The following is a 19,296-nucleotide window of genomic DNA, read 5'->3' as shown; positions in this document are numbered from 1 at the left end:
GAGGCACTGGTCCCACACCTCTCTTCTTTAGCAAGACATTCCTTTAGATTGGCAAAGCAGCAATGAATTATTCAATTGGGATTTTAGCAACTGTCCAGCTTTCCTAGGATAGCCAAAGGGAAAAGGAGTGTATCCCCATGGTAGCTGCAAGAGCTGCTTTGAGAGTTTGCATCACAAAGATTGGGAAAGGAATTAGTGTGTTCCAGTGTGTTCTAGACAGCCAGAAAAGCTGTCTAGACTGTAGCAAGGTGGTAGATGCTGGTCCTGAATGTCTACGGGCAGTTTGTGTCCATGCCTGTGTCTGCAGGCATCCTCCCAGGTGACCTTCAGACCCAGCGGTGCAGAGCATCCGCACTGTCCAAAACGAAACCTCCTCAAGCACAGACTGCTCATGCACACACTGCACGGTACTTGACTTGGGTCTCCATGGGGACAGCGCAGGGACCCTGTGGGTCTAAAACAACATCATCATCATCACAACAACAGCAACAACGCTTGTGTGTGTGTGTTTGTGCATGTGGTGGGATGAGGTTTCAGTTCAAAGTGAATATAAGGACTGTGCTGGACGGAGCCCACCAAAGTGCTCTTTTTATAGCGTGATGGTGAAGGTAGGTATTGCCCTGGGACAAAGGATCACCAGAACTGCACCAGAGAATGGTGGTCGATCCAAAAGATAGCCCAGGGACAGCTTTACGTACGGTACTGACACTTCCTGACACATCCTGGAATCGCATTTGCCTCTTTCACAGTCATATCGCCTTGGCACCACATAGTTCTCCTGCGGTCACCTGATGACAACCTCTGTACGTACAGCAAACACTCCTGTTCTTTGCTCCTAAGTCTATTGCTTTGCACTAGGCATTGTTGAATGCCATTCCATCCTCAAACTCCTCTCCAAACCTCTTTTATACCCTCTGATTCTGTTTTATACCCTCGATATTCAAATCTTTTTCTATGTTAATGTTGCCTCTCAATTTTGTATCATCATCAGATTTCATTAGGATATGCACATTTTCCCATGACAATATATACTACATGAAAATATTAAATTAGAAATCAAGACAGACCAAAACTGCTCCTGGAGGAATTTTGCTACATACTTCCCCCTAGCATTACGACTATGTTTTCAGCACAAACTCCTGTCATCTGTATTCTAACTATCTTCTTTTCAGTTCTTGTATATAGCCTCTCCTTCATAAACTGGTGATTCTCTGTGTGGAACAGAAAGTGAGTAAGCAACATCCAAGTTGATTAAAACTATTGCATGTCAAGGGAGAGATAACAGAAAGAAAATATTTTTGTCTTAAAAAAAATGTGTTGTGATCATATAATCTACTTTTGATGAATCACAGAATGGTTTGGGTTGGAAGGGACCTTAAAGATCATCTAGTTCCACCCCCCTGCCATGGGCAGGGACACCTTCCACTAGACCACAAAAGAGATTTTGTTCCATTTATCCCAGACATACTGGCAAAAAAGCAAGTAAGCTCAGCTTTGCTACATAAGACCCTGCTTCTTTTCTGATTGTCTTTTTGTTTATACAGCTAAAATTAAAATCTACTATTTTAATTGCCTTTACAGGATCTAATTCATCTTAACTGTCAGCAGTTCTTAATTTAGCTCTACACTTTTTGCCCTCCAGGAAACTGTTCTGTCTCTTTTTGTATTTCTCTAAGGGTGTCTACTTATTTCTAATATCCTTTTGAGGTGGTTAATAGTCCAGCTTGATTCTGAACCTTTTCATACCAGTTTCTGAACAAAAATTCCATGCTATTTTTTGCAGTTTTGACTTCAGAAAAATCCAGATCAAGTATTCCCTTCCCTAAGCACTTCAGTCCAGCCTGCTTCACTATATAGTTTTCCCAGATTATCAAAGTTTGTCCATTTAAAATCCTCACTGTAGGTACAAATCACTTTTGTTAATCCTTCCCTTTCATCACCATTCTTCGCCAGACAACAACGAGCTCCTTGGTGAATTCTCTTAGTCTAAAAGTCTATGAGCTCTGTTAGTTTTGGCTGCAGTTTACGTGTCCAGATGAATGAGTTTGAATGAAGTTGTTTTACCTGGGGCATCTCCCTTGCATTTGTTTGCAGATAAGATGAATGCAGTGCCCCTGGCTTTCCTGTCCTACCTGCATGTATAAACATTTGAGTGTTTTAAAACATAAGGTTGTGGAGGAAGTCATGTAAATGTCTATGTCTGAGATAGTCACTGCAGGTTCCTCTTACAGTCCCTGAAGAGAAGCAGACATTTTAAGGTTGCAAATCAGAAACGAATAATTCTAGTCCTTCCAGTGACTATTTTTGGGTAGGGAGGCTAGACGGTTAGCTCAGATGTAGGCATCTACACTGCAGATAACCGCTGTTAAAGGAGATGAATCAAACTCCTGCTGTGCTTTAACCAGTTGTTTCTGAAACAAACTATTGCACCCATTTCAGTGCTAACAAGGTTGTGGATTCTCTCTGTTCCCTATTACTACTGCTGGAGATAGGATACTGGGTTACTGGGACCTTTGATACGCTACAGTGCGGCATGTTCTTATTGCAGACATTTTTCAAGATAATTATGTCACTTAGATTTTAGTTCACTGATAATTAATAGTAGTGAGATTCACCTACTAGATAATAATTAGTATTATCCTTCAATAGTCTTGTATATATTAAGTACAAAAGACAATGCTTGCTCAAAATGAAGTGCTGGTCTGAATATCTGCCTTAAATTATATATCAGGTTTTGTACAGAATACAATAGTTTCTGGAGATCTCTACAGTAGGTAGTGCATATAAGCTGGTGTATGTTCATATAAGGTTATCTACTAAAGTTAATTACTGAGTTGTCACATACTGCAAAAATAATGTGCCAATAAACATAAACATATTTGTCTAAAACCTTACGGTTCACTTAAATTTGCATGGCCATAAAAAAACCCCACACAATTGCTTTCTTCACACTGAGTCATCCTGATTAACTTTGTTTTCCTATATTATTAGTTAAGCAGTCAGTAAAAGATTAGAAATTTAATTTAATTCCTTCAAGCCAGGAAGGGCTTTTCCGCTGATTGTCCATACAAAAATTTACTACTGAAAATATTATTCTAACAGCAAATAATGCAACTAATTAGGTATTTGCTTTTGTTTAGTTCTTGAATGGTTAGGTCCAACATGCCATTTCTGTAAATATATGTTCTGGTTTGTTATTATATTAATCAGATATGTAAAGTAATAAATGATTTCTAAAGAAATGTGTCAACTTTTACTGTAAGGCTAAGGAGAGCAGAGAAAACTGCACTGACTATTATATAATAAAGAAATACCTTGACATCTAGACCACTTTATGATACTATTATATCTTCAGGCTGACATATAAAAGAACAATAATACTGATATTAAGCAGTATAAAAATATCTAGTACTGCTGACATTTTGACATAAGAAAGCTTAAGGTGATATACAGATACGTGGTGCCAGAAGATTACCTGATTTCCACAAGCTCAGCTGAGGCGATAGTCTGGTGAGGTGGCGGTGAATTTTCCCTAGAAGGTGGTGTGCAGCGGTGGAAGGCAAGAGTACCGCTTCCATTTCAGGAATAGGAAGTTCTGCATCAGGAAAGTTCCTCGCAGAGCTGTACAGTCAGGGCATTTTCCAGATAATCACATTTCATCAAGTTAAGCCCTTCTTGTCCTTGTAAATACTTCAGCAACATTCATGACAGCATTTAGGTTTGTAATATTTTACAGAGGTTACTTATTTTAAAATGCTTACTGATTTTTTTTTTTGCATCAAAATTGTGTCTGGGTTCTTCCACATTATTATAAGCTCAGCTATTCTCTGCTTTTCACTTGTGATGGGTTAACTCCTCACATCTTTTCTACTTCTTGATCGGACAGCAAATTTTTAAAACAGGTAGTAAACAATGGATAGCAAGTTGTGGAAAAAGAGACTTTCTTTTTATAAACACATAGCTATATCAGTGAGGAATAATCTAATGATCGTGGTAAGCATTACATAAAATTACCCATTACACTAAAATTAATTAATAAGTAATTCATTAATAATTACCCATTACATAAAAAAGAAAATTGGGGTACAAGCATAGTTGTACGAGGCAGTTCTTTGGAATTTGAAAGACATACACCCTTTACTGTAGTTTTTCATGTAAAACTGGCACAAATTTGAATATTACATGGGATGGAGGTGGTCAAAACAGATTAGATTTTATATTTGGTTATATCAAAAGAGTCTAGCCTGAATTACCTGGTATTAACAAACAAAACCCATAAGCTATTTAACACATACATACCGCAATTCTATTACAGACATTACATGGTATTTGCCAGTAACTGATCTTTGAACATTAGCAGCTAGGGAACTTAACAATCAGATGCATCAAATTCAGCTGTCAAGTAATACAGAGACTCACAAGAACTTAGAATGAATTTGGGAGGAAAAAAAACCCAACTAATTCCAGGTCAGCACTTGTGTGAGAAAAAGCAGACTCCTACCCATTGTGACTATGATCTCAAGAACTAGTCTGAAAACCAAGTTAAAATACTTTAGAAAGCTCCTGGTTAGGAATACAGGAGGCTGAAAGGAAGGAAAAATACATTATTTTATTTTTTTTTCCTCTTTCTTTGGTTTTCCTTTGGCTTAAAATATAGCAGAAGTGCCCCAGGGCTCTGAGCACCCTGTCAATTATCTTGAAATTTAACTAAACCAAACTTAGTACAATCAGTTCATGCTGTACTACCAGGCAGCTATATCCATACTCCCCTATTCATCTGTCTGCGTGTTACTCCTCCAACCACTCTTCAAAGAGCAGCTAACACAAATAGGTGCTGGACGGGGGGAAGGAGGCAGCATCCCAGAGTCTTCGTAGAGAATACATTCCTGACTGACCTCTTTCAATTCTGTTGCACTGGATCTAGCAACAGCATGTCTGCAGATTGCAACCTAGGCTCCCTTAGATATCGCATGTAAAGATATCCCAGGACATACTTGGTTCATGCTACTTTTAATTTATCTTACTATGCTAGTTCAGGAGAGCTTTATTGAAGCAGACTCATGTGGATTTACCCCCAGCTGTTGCAGGATAGAAAATAATAATGGAATTCGTAATTAGACAAATGCCAGTTTCATTTCTTCTGACCTCCATATCGCAGCTCAAGATAAAAGAACAACTGTTCCGTACTCCTAGATGAAAAACCATTTAGATCAAGGCTCAGCAAGGAGCCTTGGACAAACTTGATATATATATCTATTTAGAGCCATGACAGAGAAGAGCAATTTATCAACATCAGTAAATCCTGATGAATGCCAAGACACACAAGCCTCCTAAATCAAATAAGGGCCTCAACCAGGTTTTGTCTAATAATTGCTTGCTGAAAGCTGAATGCGAGGTAGGACATAATTAATTGGATTCTCCCTCCTCATAGCATAGCATAGCCCTAGAGTGCAGGCTGTGAAAGTTTAGGATGTTGAGCAGGAACAGGAAATTAACTTGCAGAAGATATAGGAATGGAATTCTCACCTTCTCCAGCAGGTAAGACCATGTGGGACTTGACGGGTTTTTTGACTGACATTTCCAAGCCCCAAAACCTGTTTTGAAAGTGAAGCTCTGCACTCCATCTGCTATCCCTGATTCTCCCATTTAGCCCAAATACTGTGAAGTTTCTGCATATACTTGGCAGATACGAGAAATCTGTATTTGTTTTAGGTACTATATGATACTTAATTCCACCATAACAAGGTACTGATCTAGAAATGAAAGCGTTAAGGCACTATTTTGGGCTTGTTAAACAAATTAATGCACTATTTTGGCTTGCGAAACAAATCAAGCCTTGCTCTGCCAGGGAACAAATGTGATTTTGCATGACCATGCATATATGTAATGTTGGGCAAGTCATTTACACTTTCTTTCTCTGTTGCCTTTTTTTTAAATGGGGATACCAGTGCTAGTCTGACAGCAATGGATTTATGGAAGAAATATGTGTTAAAGCTTATGACTATGCTGTAATAGTGGAGCTGTGTAAGTATCTTCCAACTAGAACAGTGACACTAATATTCCTCCCACATTTACCTAAGGTATAGAGCATGCGGATGAACCTGCAGGACCTGTGGCATCCAGCAGGTAGCAGGAATAAGTGACAGAGGGAGAGCCACATTTATCCAGCTTCTGATGTTTCCCTGAGATGTAGATAATATGAGAAAAGAAAATTATAGGGTCTGCACCTGATGTGTTTGGGTTTTGCCACTGGGATAAAAATATCACACACAAACACACATGCATATACGTAGAGGAAGAATTCACAGGAGTAAGCGAGCTTCCTTTCTTTTGTATCAGTTTCTTCCGTGCAGGGGGAAATAAGATCCTGAGAAACTCAATTTCCTTTAATTTGCCAGAAGACAGCTTTCCCTGAGAAACAAGCTTTCAAAATAAAAGGCAGACCAGCTCTAATATTCACCCATCAGTAATCTCCTGTAAGGATTATACATTTTAAAAAGAAAGGGATGTGTTCTGTGAAGATCCTTTTACTTCTCAACATTTTTCATAGTTGTTCTGTCAAGAAGTACTGCTTGAGAATACAGTCCTCGTACAAGTGTGTAGGTGACTACAACTGTTGATGCTTTTCAAAACCCACTGGTAAAAATCCCTAAATCTCAGAAAAACTAAATCCCAGGCATCAAGGCAATGATAGCCAAGATGCAGCTTATGTAGCTTTGCTGTCTAAAATGGAGGGCTTCCTGTTGTAAAATTAATTTAAGTGTTAGTCTCATTCTTGTAAGTCATCATCTTAGGGGGAAAAAAAAAAAAAGACAAAGGCAATGCACAGGAAATACAGTCTAACCTTAATGAATGTTGAATTTCACTGACTTGTGCCAGCGTGCTGCTCGTGCCAAAAAAATGGCAGAAGATGATGTACAACATAATTAGTGCCTAGCTAGTGGACGAAAAGGCAGATTAAAAGAAAATTTAGGGAAAGAGTAACCTGTTTCTTATCCTGTGCGTGAAAAAAACCCATGGAACCTGGATCTTGTAGCCACATGAAAAGTCACTCAAAATTCATATGTCATTGGCTGCCACTGTCAACAGCAAAGCAGGGCTGCTATTGACATTTCCACAGCCAGAGTCTGTGCTGTGAGCTGCAGGGCACTGACATCCTGCCGTAGTGGATTTACTGAAACTTATGGTGAGCGTGATCCCTCTGAACAGCGAACTCCCCAAAAAGTGTTTGAAGCTCAGCATAGGGGCTTCCCCCTGACACAACCTATATTACCCTTTTCGGGGTTCAGTCAGCTGTAGTAGGCAAAAATGAACACTTCTTAGGTTGAGTAAAACCTTGTTGAAACAGATGAATATAACAACTGCTCTTTGTTCAAGTTCATTATAAGGAACTGTGCAAGGGGCCTCATACCAAAACACAGCCACTTGTTACCACTCTAAACAAATGTGTGCCCTGTGAGATCCCACTCAGGAATTTGAACTATCTGGGTGGAGGGCTTAGATAGGTGGAGTTTCTGTGGGTGCTCTTGTGGATGTGTGTGGGTGGGACAGAAAGAAAAAAAAAGGGAGAGGGAAAGAGAAAGGCAGGGGAGGAAGCAGGAAGAGAACAGAGAGGGTATGTTTACACTTTTTTTTTTTTCCCCAAGCAGATGTGAGCTTGCTTTGGTTGTGCTCCAAGCAGATGCAACTTGTTGTACCCACTATCAGCAAAGGCTTAGTAGCTCAGGCTTACTAACCATGGCTACACTGTTTATGGTTTGGAGCTGACTCATGCCCACCCAGAGTAAAGGCTCACACTGTGCAGTTAAAACCAGAAGAGACCAGAAAAACAATTCCAGGCACAAGCAGAATAAGCAAGTTGTGTCTGCTCAGAAAGGTATACAGCTCTTAGACTTGCAGCGGGACACTGTCCATAAAAGCCTAAATTAATATTAGCACTGAGCCATGGGAATTTATCTTGCGGTTCTTGTGCTCCAATGCAGTAATTTAGCACTGGGCTACACTTACTTTCTGGCAAAACTTCTGTTCTTGATTTTGAAACTGGAGGACACTCTTCAGTTACCTGCTCCATAAGTGAGCTAATCCTTAGTGCTATTAAAAGTTCTGCTTTCAGCTGTGAGGCTGTGTTTTTCTCATTTTTCTGTTCTCTGCCATCTCGCCCATATTGTGTGACATTAGCTAAATCCAGATGATATGCATCAAATCAAATACTGATATGCACATAAAAAAAAAGAGGGGTCAATGATTTCCAGCCCCAAACCTGGGTAAGAGATGCCCAAGTGCAAAATGACAATCTGAAAACCTCTGCTCATTCTGAACATATCGCTACAGATCTCTCGGGTTTCTTCTGAAGGTGTATGTGAAGCATCTCAGCACCTATCTCTCTCACACCTGCACCAGCTGAGGTAGCAAAACCACGATGTTCCTCTATTTCCCTGAGAAGAAGGAGGGAATATAGTCAGGAAGCCTGGTTGGCCTTAAAGAAACATCCGGAATCCGAGCTCTGCTTTGACAATTTCTGCATTTTATAAGAAACAGTCAGTGAAGAAAATTCATGAACAGTTCTTGGAGCAAAACCTAAAAAAATAGCTCTCCCCTCTCCTGGGTAAAAGGCCCTAAGGCTGAGAAGCCTAGGATCACATCCTCTTTTCCACTGGGTAGAACTCAAAGACTTTTTTCATTCCTCTGGTGCTGATAAATTATTGGCAGTTGCAGCTCCAACAGGCTGCAGATGTCCAGAAATCCTAGCCAAAAGACCACTGATCTCAAGTTTGTAGGTCTGCTCCTATTCTTAAAAAGGCATTGCTGCCACATGGCCTGAGGAGGGGAGAGATCCCTCTTACAGTGTTGAATGCCTAAGTCCCGGAGCAGAGCTGGAATTACAGTCAGCACTGGCTAGGTGTAGACAAGCCAAAACCTTAGAGCGTGCTGACTGTAACAACGCACTTAGTGCTACCTTCCTCTGACCACACATAGTGCAGGGACCAGAGCTGACTCTATACAGAAATTTCATAAATCCTGCATGAGATCAAAGGGATTGCAACTTTCAGTGCTGTGATATTCACTCTTAGATAGAGGTGCAAACTCTCAAGAAAGATACTGATTTCTCAGCTATGGGGTTGTATTGCATTTATCCTGAAGATATGTATCATTTCAAGGGCAACCACTACAGGTCTTTTCTTTTATTGATATGTCCTATGAATGTGTCTGAACTCTACACTGCAACAATCTTCAACAACAAAAGGATAACAATTCTGTATCTTGTGTTTTGAAATTTTGAGCCTAAGTAATTCAATGAGAGGTTCGGGGTGTTTTTTTCCCTTAGTTTCAATAAGGATAGGATTTCATTCTTCACGCACATCTCTTCTCTGTGTCTCACAACATGATGGTCAAACCTGGCAATGTTTTTAGTCAGCGGTGGAGAGCATGTCTATATTGGATAACAAAGGGTGTTACAGAGGGCTACCAAACAGAGCTGACTGAAAGCTGGTTGCTTCACGCTGGAGCGTGAAGTACATGCTGCGTGTTACAGAATCGCTCAGGCACACCAATTCCACAACAGAGGTATTACATCTGCATTACAAGGTAACAGTAATTCTAGCAAATTTCTTTCTCATAATCTAGCTGCATACATAGATTCAGATAGGGTATTTAAAGGGAAACAAGCAGATGAACAGCAGATGTATGAAGCTGCAGAGGTGGGCTTGAGGCTGTGACCCCAATCATTTCCTCCCTAAGGACCAAGACAAACTTCCAATGAAGAAGCCAGAGAACCCTTAAATCAACAACGTAACTATATGTATATCCTATTCTGTGTATAAAATATAGCATGCTACATGCAACATATATTACAACAGTATATTACAATATACAATGATGTGTATTGTCTTATATTTTCTATTACATGCTATATCCCATGCCTATTTATACATTTTGTATATGTGTATATATATAATTATATGCATAAATATAAAATCGAGTTTACTTCTTAATTTAAGGAAAGGTTTAAAGATAAATGGCACTCAGTATAGCAGATAAATCTCACCTCTCCTCCCCTTCAAAGACATGTCTCTCGCATATAGAGATACCGTCGCAAAACACTGAGGCAGTTTAACTTCACAAAGTACGCTGTAGAAGTGCTTTCAGAGTACATTAGCACACTGTGCTTCAGCAGCTTTGATTTCTTCTCAGAGAAGTTAAGAAATTCACTTAATCAGTACATCTAGGCTCAGCTTCCCAACTTCTTTTAATACTTTAATGTCTTTGTTGGAGATAGTACTGTGAACCCTCAAAAAACAATCATCACTTCTGCTGGCAATTAGGATGAAGAAAATTAAACCCAGGAGACACACTAGTTGTACATACAAAGCTAGTCCCCATGGGGGTGATTGCCTCACCTACTAGAGCATGCCAGAAGCATCTCTTAAGGCTTTACACCATCACCATACTGGAGAAAAAAATTACTCTATAAAGTGTGTAGACCTCTGAAGTTTTCAGTTACAATGCCCTGACTTTGGCATCGCTACATCAGTAAAGGCCATACTAGTTACATAGCCTCAGCTGTGGATACCTGGTTGTTAAACAAAAATGAACAAACAAAAAGAGACCTTCAGTCAACTCCAGCTAACTATCTTCTCACTAAAGTTCCCCATGTTTAAATTCCAAATGCCTAAATTAGCAACTATGGGATCCCTTCAGCTCCCCACTGAAAACACTTGTTACTGTATTTGCTGACTTCCACTGTTCACCCAGCTGTACAGGTTCCCTTAAGATAACAATGCATGCAATAGCTAATTGTTTATCATTTGGGGATTAGAAGCAGCAATATGAATTTTCAGGAAGATTGGTTTCTTTTTAGTTCAGTTTGTGGTAAGGCATTTACAGAGCTAGTCACAAAGGGTTGTAAACATTTTAAGTGTAATACATATTTTCAAGTGTTTTTCATCTTTGCCGTTGACAGGGAAAGGATTTGTAGAAGCACTCAGCTTTGGCCTAACTTTGCTTCTATCAGAGACAATGGTTTCATTGTTTTCAGTGGCAGCAGATAGCTGACAGCAAATCCTTGGGAAATCCCACCAATGAGTCTCCTCTGTTTGAAGAGGATGCATGATGTAAAGTTTTGTGGGTTTGGAGGGTGGTGGTGCTTGGTTTATTTTTGTTTGGTTTTATTTATCTTACGGTGTTAGGAGCTAACTTGTAGCAGAAGTGGGTGGGCTGGTTATATTCTCGTATCTGTTTTTACTAGAGGCGATAATTATAAGATTAATTTAGGGGAAAAAAAAAAGTTTGCATGTAATAAAAAAAAGAATGAGTGCAAGTATGCTGTAAAGAAAAAAAGAGTTTTGTAAATACAGCCATATCTAACACACTAAAATTTTCATAAAGATATCTTATTAGAATATACCATGCCTGCATGCCTATACAGGTTTTGTTTATTTTATTTTTTTTTAAATAGTGGCAAAATTTCACCAACAAATGCTTTTTTGGTACAATGTCTATATACTGTTTACTGTACAGAAACAAGCACTCTTCCAATAACAGTTCTATCATGCATTCCTGAACTTTAAGCATTCTTTGAGCATTAATGCCTCTAAATCTCCTAAGAAGTTAGGTCTAATTGAGAACAAAACATATTTTTCAACAATGATTCTAAAGCAGCACTCTGGCAATGTTTTTTTAAAGAAGTGTTTAGAAGCTGTAATTTATGAAGTCCATAAAATGATACACTATCTTTATTTCCTGAGTTTCATTAACTGTTCCTCATGCCTTTGTTGACTGCTATGACTAGACTTTGATATATCAACAAACATAATTTCTGACTTTGTGGCTGGTTAATACGTTTACTTACTGGTTAATATGTTGACATACTACATTATCTAGCAGTTGATTTAGGATTTCCCATTTAAATTACACTGGCTTTTCAAAGGCCTTGTTTGATAAGGTTTCCATTGCATTGTCTTTTTCTTCCTGTCAGCTCAATCAATTATTTATTGACATATTTATCATGAAATATACACAAAAAGGGACAAGCACAGTTAGCCCAGGAAAACATATGCAAGGAAGATGGAAAGACTTAATTAATATATATTTACACTACTTCCTTGCCACAAAATATCTAATAGACTAACTTCTACATCCCTAGTGTGAAGGCAGTACAGAAGACTGATTCATATCTAACGTCTAACAGCAGCCTCTTACCCAGTACCAGATGCAGCCTCAGTGTAAAGGAGAGAGAACGGCAATCTCATTGCTGTAATCTCACGAACTCTGTGCCAGACCACTGCAGCTACAGTTTGCGTTCTCTTGCGTGCTTGCTACCCTTCCAGTTTGAGGCAGATGAATTGATAGCCGAGAAACTCTAAGCAAAGACTGAAAAAAACTAGTAATAGGGGATGCAGAGGAAGTGCTTGGGTTTTTTTCAGCTGGTCCAGAATTTCAAAAGAACTTTAAAAGCATTGGCTTGAGCTGTTCAAAGTGTCACTAAGTGACAAGCTCAGAAATATTACTGTTGCTGTGTTGTAGCAGCATTTTGTCATTAGTCAAGGTGGACTCATCACATCTTCAACTAAGATGAACTTTATACAGTATCTACACCAAAAAACCCACTTACCTTTTACCAAAGTAAATACATGTATACCCAGCACATTTAGAGAATTTTTTAAACAACTATTAAATTTTAGCTGATCCAATTAGTCCCTTTATAATATTCCCTACAGTTAAATTCTTACTGATTATTGACAGCAGGGCTTAATGCTGTGGAGCAGAAATAAGTCAGTAGGTTTTGGGGGGGGGGTGGGGTGGTTTTTTCTCATTGTATGTTAACAGAGGACCTATCACTTACCTAAACTTGCCTTAAAATTAAACTTGATTTTAAAATTTAAAAGAAACTCTTCCCTGGTTTTGTCAATCAGCTGTAGTATTTCAGAGAAGCATGATAGTGATGGAAATGCTACTCTATACTATCAGGAAAATATTAATCTAGATTTATGAATCTCTTCCCAATATTTACACAGTTTTTGCAATTTCAAAGGGTCATTCAGAACCTTAACAGGATGACGTACCTCTTATAGCTGCCCAACTCTCTCCATCAATTAAAGGGGATACTCAGGGCAGACAGTTTTCTGTGTTCACACAGCTAGTTCTGGCTGTAGCGAGGCTGAGTGAAGAACACCTGAGGCACTCCCAGCTGCTCATTACCACCCCCACCATAGATTTCCACCTCCCAGGTTCCTCCAGTGTAACTTGTCTGATTACTCCCCAACCTGTGTTGAAATGAGCCAGGCCCGCTCACTTTCAATGACAGGTCTTTGCAGGTCCATTTTGGTTTGCCCGAACTAAAATAGAGAGTGACTGTTTGAAAGACTGGGCCAGCGGAATTGAGGGCATCAGCTTTCAGAGGATTTTTATGGTCAAGGAGGTGGAGGGGTCCCTTGACCTAGCAAAGCTGCAACTGAAATGGGGCATCACTGCAGTTAACTGTCTGAAGGCTAGAATGCTGCAGTACAACTGCAGTCAGACAGGCTGTTCGTTAGCAGCAGCTAAATGAAGTCTATTGCCCCCAGCTACAGATTACTGCCCTGCCTCATTAACTGGAGGTTAGCATCTGCCCAAACCCCACACTGTATCTGTGATTGCTCTCAGACTCAGGTCTATTAAACGGTTTGATTAATTAAATACTTCTAAATACTTGTGACCCCTTTGATAAGTAGTGAACTAGGGTGTGGCCACATAAGTTGGTATATCAACAGACCTAAGAGCAATCTCTAGCTTCACTGGGTTCAGTGGTAGATGGAGCAATGCGTAAGACCTTTGTTAAAGCCTTCTGAAGAGGAGTCAGGTCTACTTCTGCTTGCTTGATGTATACTGCAATGTGGAAAGCACTTCAGGGTGCTTCTCTGTTCTCATTTATTAGCTACTTCGTTCTAGAAGGGCTTAGACATGCTAAGAATAAATGTGGAAAGCAGTGTGTTCAAGGTAAGTCTCCTACATTTGGAAAACAAATATTAATAGCAGACTGGAAGTATGAGTGTGTACTTACAGGTATGTGTTTGTGGCTGCTTTTAGAAAGGGCTGGCATAGAATAAAAGACAGAGTTCTCAAGACAGGCCTACTGCAAGTAGAATGACTCAGGAGAAGGTTTAGAATCACTTCTCTGGAATTCTTGCCTAATGGAGATCAGAAAGGCTCTTCCCCTGGCTGTGCAGATTAATTCAAGATTTACAACTTTTAATACTACTTTACCTCAAAAGGTGGTATCTTTCTTGGTCCAGCTTTTGTACACAATGAGATTAGAAGGGAGGAAGCTCAGACAAGGGACAGGAAAAACACTGTAAGAACATTGTTAGTTGTGGCAATTTAGTGTTTATATTAGCATTTAGAAGGCATCACGGCTGGAAGTGTTGCTGAACCTGCGACAGGTGAAGGCCTTTGCTCTTACTTCAGCAAGTCACGCAAAACAATGCACTTGTATAAATAGGTCATAAATTGCCTCGAGGATTTATGTAATAGAGTAAGCAAGCTAGAATGGCAGGTGGTTGCCTTACTTTGACAATGGGCTAGATAACCATGTGGTGTGCTTCTCATTTAACTCCAATATTCACTTGCCTCTCCAGGGTGAGTGTTTCTACTGTACTACTGCATCAAGGCTTAATGGACTTGTTAGTTGTGGAACCCTGATTCTCCTCAGCTTTTTATAACTTACTGTCCTGCAGTCTTTTTTTTTTTTTATAAATCACAGTGATTGTTGTAGATATCTAACTGTCCTGGTTTAGGGAGGTTAGCCATCTTTTGCTTGGGAACTAACTATGCCTTGGCCTGCCTGTGGTAAGTGATTGCCTTTGCATCACTTGTTTTGTTTTCTTTCTCTCTTCTTCCACTTCTCTTTTGCTTATTAAACAATTTGCATCTTGACCCACAAGCTTTCTTGCTTTTACTCTTGTTTTCCTCTTCCCCTGTCCCACTGGGGTCGAGGGGGGAGTGATCAAGCAGCTGTCTGGTGCTTAGCTGCGTATGGGGGTTAACCCACAACACTTACAAACAATGAAGAACTGCTTGGGGTTCTGAAGGTCAAGGGCAGTCTTGGCTGTAGTGACCGTGAGGTGATGGAGTTCAGGATCCTGTGAGGAGGGAACAAGGCAAAAAGCAGGATCACAACCCTGGGCTTCAGAGGAGCAGATTCTGACCTGTCCAGGGACCTGCCTGGAAGAATCCTATGGGATATGGTCTGGGGGAAGAGAGGGGGTGTCTTCTTCAGAAGACTGAAGAATGGTCCATCCTGATGTGCAGGAAGGCAAGCAAAAGTGGCAGGAGGCCTGCATAGACAAGCAAGGAGCTCCTGACAAAACTCAAACACAAAAAGGAAATGTGCAAGAGGTGGAAGCAGGGACAGATGACTTGGGAGAAATACAGAGCCACTCTCTGAAAGTTCAGTGATGGGGTTGGGAAAGCTGAAGACAGCCTGGTGTTGAATCTCGCAAGGGATGTGAAGAGCAACAAGACTGGCTTCTTCAAGTATATCAGCAGCAAAGGGAAGACTAGGGAAAATAAAATGGGCCTGTTGATGAATGGGGCAGGAGACCTGGTGACAGAAGACACAGAAAAAGACAAGATAATCGATGTAATCTTTGCCTCAATCTTTAGTGGCAAGACTTGTCTTCAGGAGTCCCAAGTCCTTGAGAGTCCTTGTTGGTGGAAGAGGATCAGGCTAGGGAAAGTTTAAAGGAACTGGCCATACACAAATCCATGGGACCTGAAAAGAGACACCAGCAAGTGCTGAGGGCACTGGCCAATGTCATTGTGAGGCCATTCTCTACTATCTTTGAAAGGCCATGATGATCAGGAGAGGTTCCTGAGGACTGGAAGAGAGCAAATGTCACTCCTGTCTTCAAGAAGGAGGAACTACAGGCTGGTCAGCCCCGGTGAGACATACCTGGAGTGCCATGTCCAGTTCTGGGCTACCCAGTATGAGAGAGACATGGACATACCAGAGAGTCCAGGAAAGGTCCATGAAGGTGATGAAGGGATTGGAGCATCTGACGTACAAAGTGAAGCAGAGTGAGCTGTGACTGTTCAGTCTGGAGAAAAGAAGGCTCAGGGGGATCTTATCCATGTGTACAAATACCTGATGGGAGAGAGTAAAGAAGCTGGACCCAGGGTCTCTTCAGTGATATTTAGTGGCAGGACAAGAGGCAATGGGCACAAACTGAATTACATGAAATTCCATCTGAATGTAAGAAGACACTTACTGTCACGGTGGTCAGACACTGGAACAGGTTGCCCAGGGAGGTTGTGGAGTCTCCATCCTTGAAGATAGCCAGAACCCAATTAGACACAGCTCTAAGCAATCTGCTGTACCTGACCCTGCTTTGAGCAGAGGGTTGGACTAGACAATCTGCAGAGGTCCCTTCCCACTTCAATCATTCTGTGATTCTGTGACCTTAAATGTTAGCAACTTGTAGGCTGATCATAGCATGGAAGTGTCCAAAATAGTCCAAGTTCTCTGGGTTATATGGTGTTAGCCAAATTCTGCTCCAAACTTCATTGGTGTGGTTCCTGTTGACTTCTATGGAAACTGTGTATACCAGCTGCTCTACTTCTGCAAATAATCAGGAGAAATTTACAGCAAAAAAACCACAACCCCAAAAAACTAGATTTCCAAGTTCAACTGCCTTTCTACTATGCATGTGGAACTGATTGCACTTTTATTTGATTAGTATGGTAGAAAAGTTGGCGTTGCTTTCTGTCTTGTAGTAGCTAGCTACTAAATATCTATGTTTTCTGCTATTCCCTGCAGTATTTGTGCAGAGCGCTACTGAATGAAAGTTCAAGAGGTTTAAAGTGTGGTTGTAGTGGTTCAAGGTGGTAGAGATGTCCCTGAAACAATGGTAGAAGGAGCTTTGCTGAGGACTGCAACGTGTTCCAAAAGCTTGATAACTTGGAAACCATTATGATAGTAATGTGGTGAATGTGGAGCGCTTGAACTTTTTTTTTCTTATTCAGAGATAAACCATAAGGCTGTTCTGAAACTAATTTTAAACAGTTTATGGGTGTTCCTTCATACCAACTGAAGTGCTTCACAGGTTTCCTTTCAAAGGCAACTGTCATAGATTATTTTTGCTTAAAAATAACAATTCTGAAGTAACAGGAATTTCTAAACAGCACCAGATATTAATATTGATAATAAAAGAAAATAATTACCAGACTTCAGAGTTCCTATATTTGAAAGAGTGGGACTAACTAGAAGTATGTTGATTGCTTAGCTTGTATATCCGTCACCCCTTACCACCACCATTTTGAATTATTGGCCTACAGCCACATATTCCTTTATAAGGAACTGATCACAATAATGTTTCTTTTGACAGTTCCAAGGCTAACTATCTGGGCAGCTCTGTATTACAAGTGTCATCCCTTGGACATGAAAGGTGATGTGGGGCTACATTACTTTGATCTGTGTCCTTTCTAATGTTGTTACAGAACAGTGTACTGTGTTACAGTTGCATCCCCTATTTAGCTATAAACAGAAACAGTTGTGAAGTTAAAATAAGCTACAAAATAAATTCTATGACCACCAAAAATATGGTCAAAATATGGCTTTTCTAGCATGGCCTACATCTGTGGTACGGAAGTTTTCATCACATATTGGAAGAGAGCATTTTTGCATTTTCCTTTTGAAAACCTACAGATCAGCATTTTTCTTGTTGTTAGTGGCAGAGTTTTTCAGGCAAGAGGTATTTTTCAACACTAGCAGGTCAGGTATGATGGAAAAAGAAAACTGCTGCATAAAGAAGAAACTACCAGACAATTCCCATGCTTTTTTATTGAAGGCCGCAGCAGCAGGCCAGCCAATCTGAACATAAATCCTGTTACAGAGGGAGTGTAGCACAGGCACAGGAGGGCTGAGTATATGGGTAGTTGAAAAACAACTTGTTGCTATTCCCATGTGTCAGTGAATTTTCCCTACAACCTGCCACTATCCAGAGACCTGATAGGACTTCTAGTGACAGAAAGTGACTAGAACAATTCTGTAGTGACCCAGAAAACACTGATGGAGTGAAGAAAGAGACCAACTGGACTGTTCTACAGAGCAGCAACTTTCCTAAGTGATTTCATCCTGAGGTGTGATGTTTCCATTGAACCAAACTCAGGTTCAATGGAGGGGAAAGAAAGGCTTTTCTTTCTGAATGGACAGCCCATAGTGAAGCTGTAGGAGTTGCTCCTATCATCCATAAATGATTAAGGACATGTGGGGAAAAATGCTGGAGAACAAGTGAAAAAAAGAAATAGGGAAAGATTAAGGTATAGAGTTATTCTGACTTGTTTGCTTCTTATGTTAATACCTAGGCATTACACTGTGTAAGGCAGGACTTAATCTTTTATTAGCACAGGCACCTTATGCTGAAGTGCATGTTTCTCTGTCTTTCTGTGTGGAACTATGCCACTTCATATAAACTACTTAAATGTACAGAAGCAGCATGCAAACAAGTGGGTGTGACTCCCTGGTTTGGTGGTTTATACACTTAACTGGGAGCAAACCCAGCTGGGTTCCTGCCCTGGTGAATCATTAGTACAAATTAATATAAATTCAACAAAGCTGTTGGAATGGTATCAACAGGGCAATCTAAGTTCTCCGACATAAGAGATGCTGTAGTTTGTTGTCAAAATAATGTTACAGGAGAACAAGAGGTATGAGTTGAAATACCCTCAGGTAAAGGGGAAAATCAGGCCTTACGGCAGCCGCCACATCCTTGTGGCATCCCAAGTGCTTAGCTCCTGGCTAAAAGGCAGGTGACCAACCCCTTGGCAAACCTCTGCTTTCAGTTCTGCTGCTTCTGCAGGTGCTTAAGAGGGATCATTTCGTTTCAAACTGATAAGGAGTCAATCGCTTTTCTTTTTCTCATGAAAATTTTGGAAAAAAGGTATTTGCTGGCATTCCGACTTCACTGAAGAACTGCCTACACCACCTCGTAATGGAGCATTTCTCTCAGCAGCACCGGTTTGCCTCGCTAGTGACTCAACAGGGTATGGGAAGAGGAGACTTGAAAAAACAGCTTCCTCGCATTTGAAGGACTGGGGGATGAACGCATTTACACGGCAAAATAAACCCCCGGGTCTGAGCAGGGAGAACGGTCGCGATGGGGAAAGACTGCGGCGGATTTCACCCGAGGAGGAGAAACCGGAACCAGGGGGAGGAAAAAATGAAGGGAAATTTAGACAGGTTGAAATAATTCAGCCGTTACGACGGGCACCGTCGTTTCTTCGAGCGGATGCCGCTCGCACCTCGCCCGATGCGCCGGGACC

Source organism: Haliaeetus albicilla, chromosome 17 (genome assembly GCF_947461875.1).
Source record: "Haliaeetus albicilla chromosome 17, bHalAlb1.1, whole genome shotgun sequence".
NCBI lineage: Eukaryota > Metazoa > Chordata > Aves > Accipitriformes > Accipitridae > Haliaeetus > Haliaeetus albicilla.
This window is presented reverse-complemented; position numbering follows the sequence as displayed.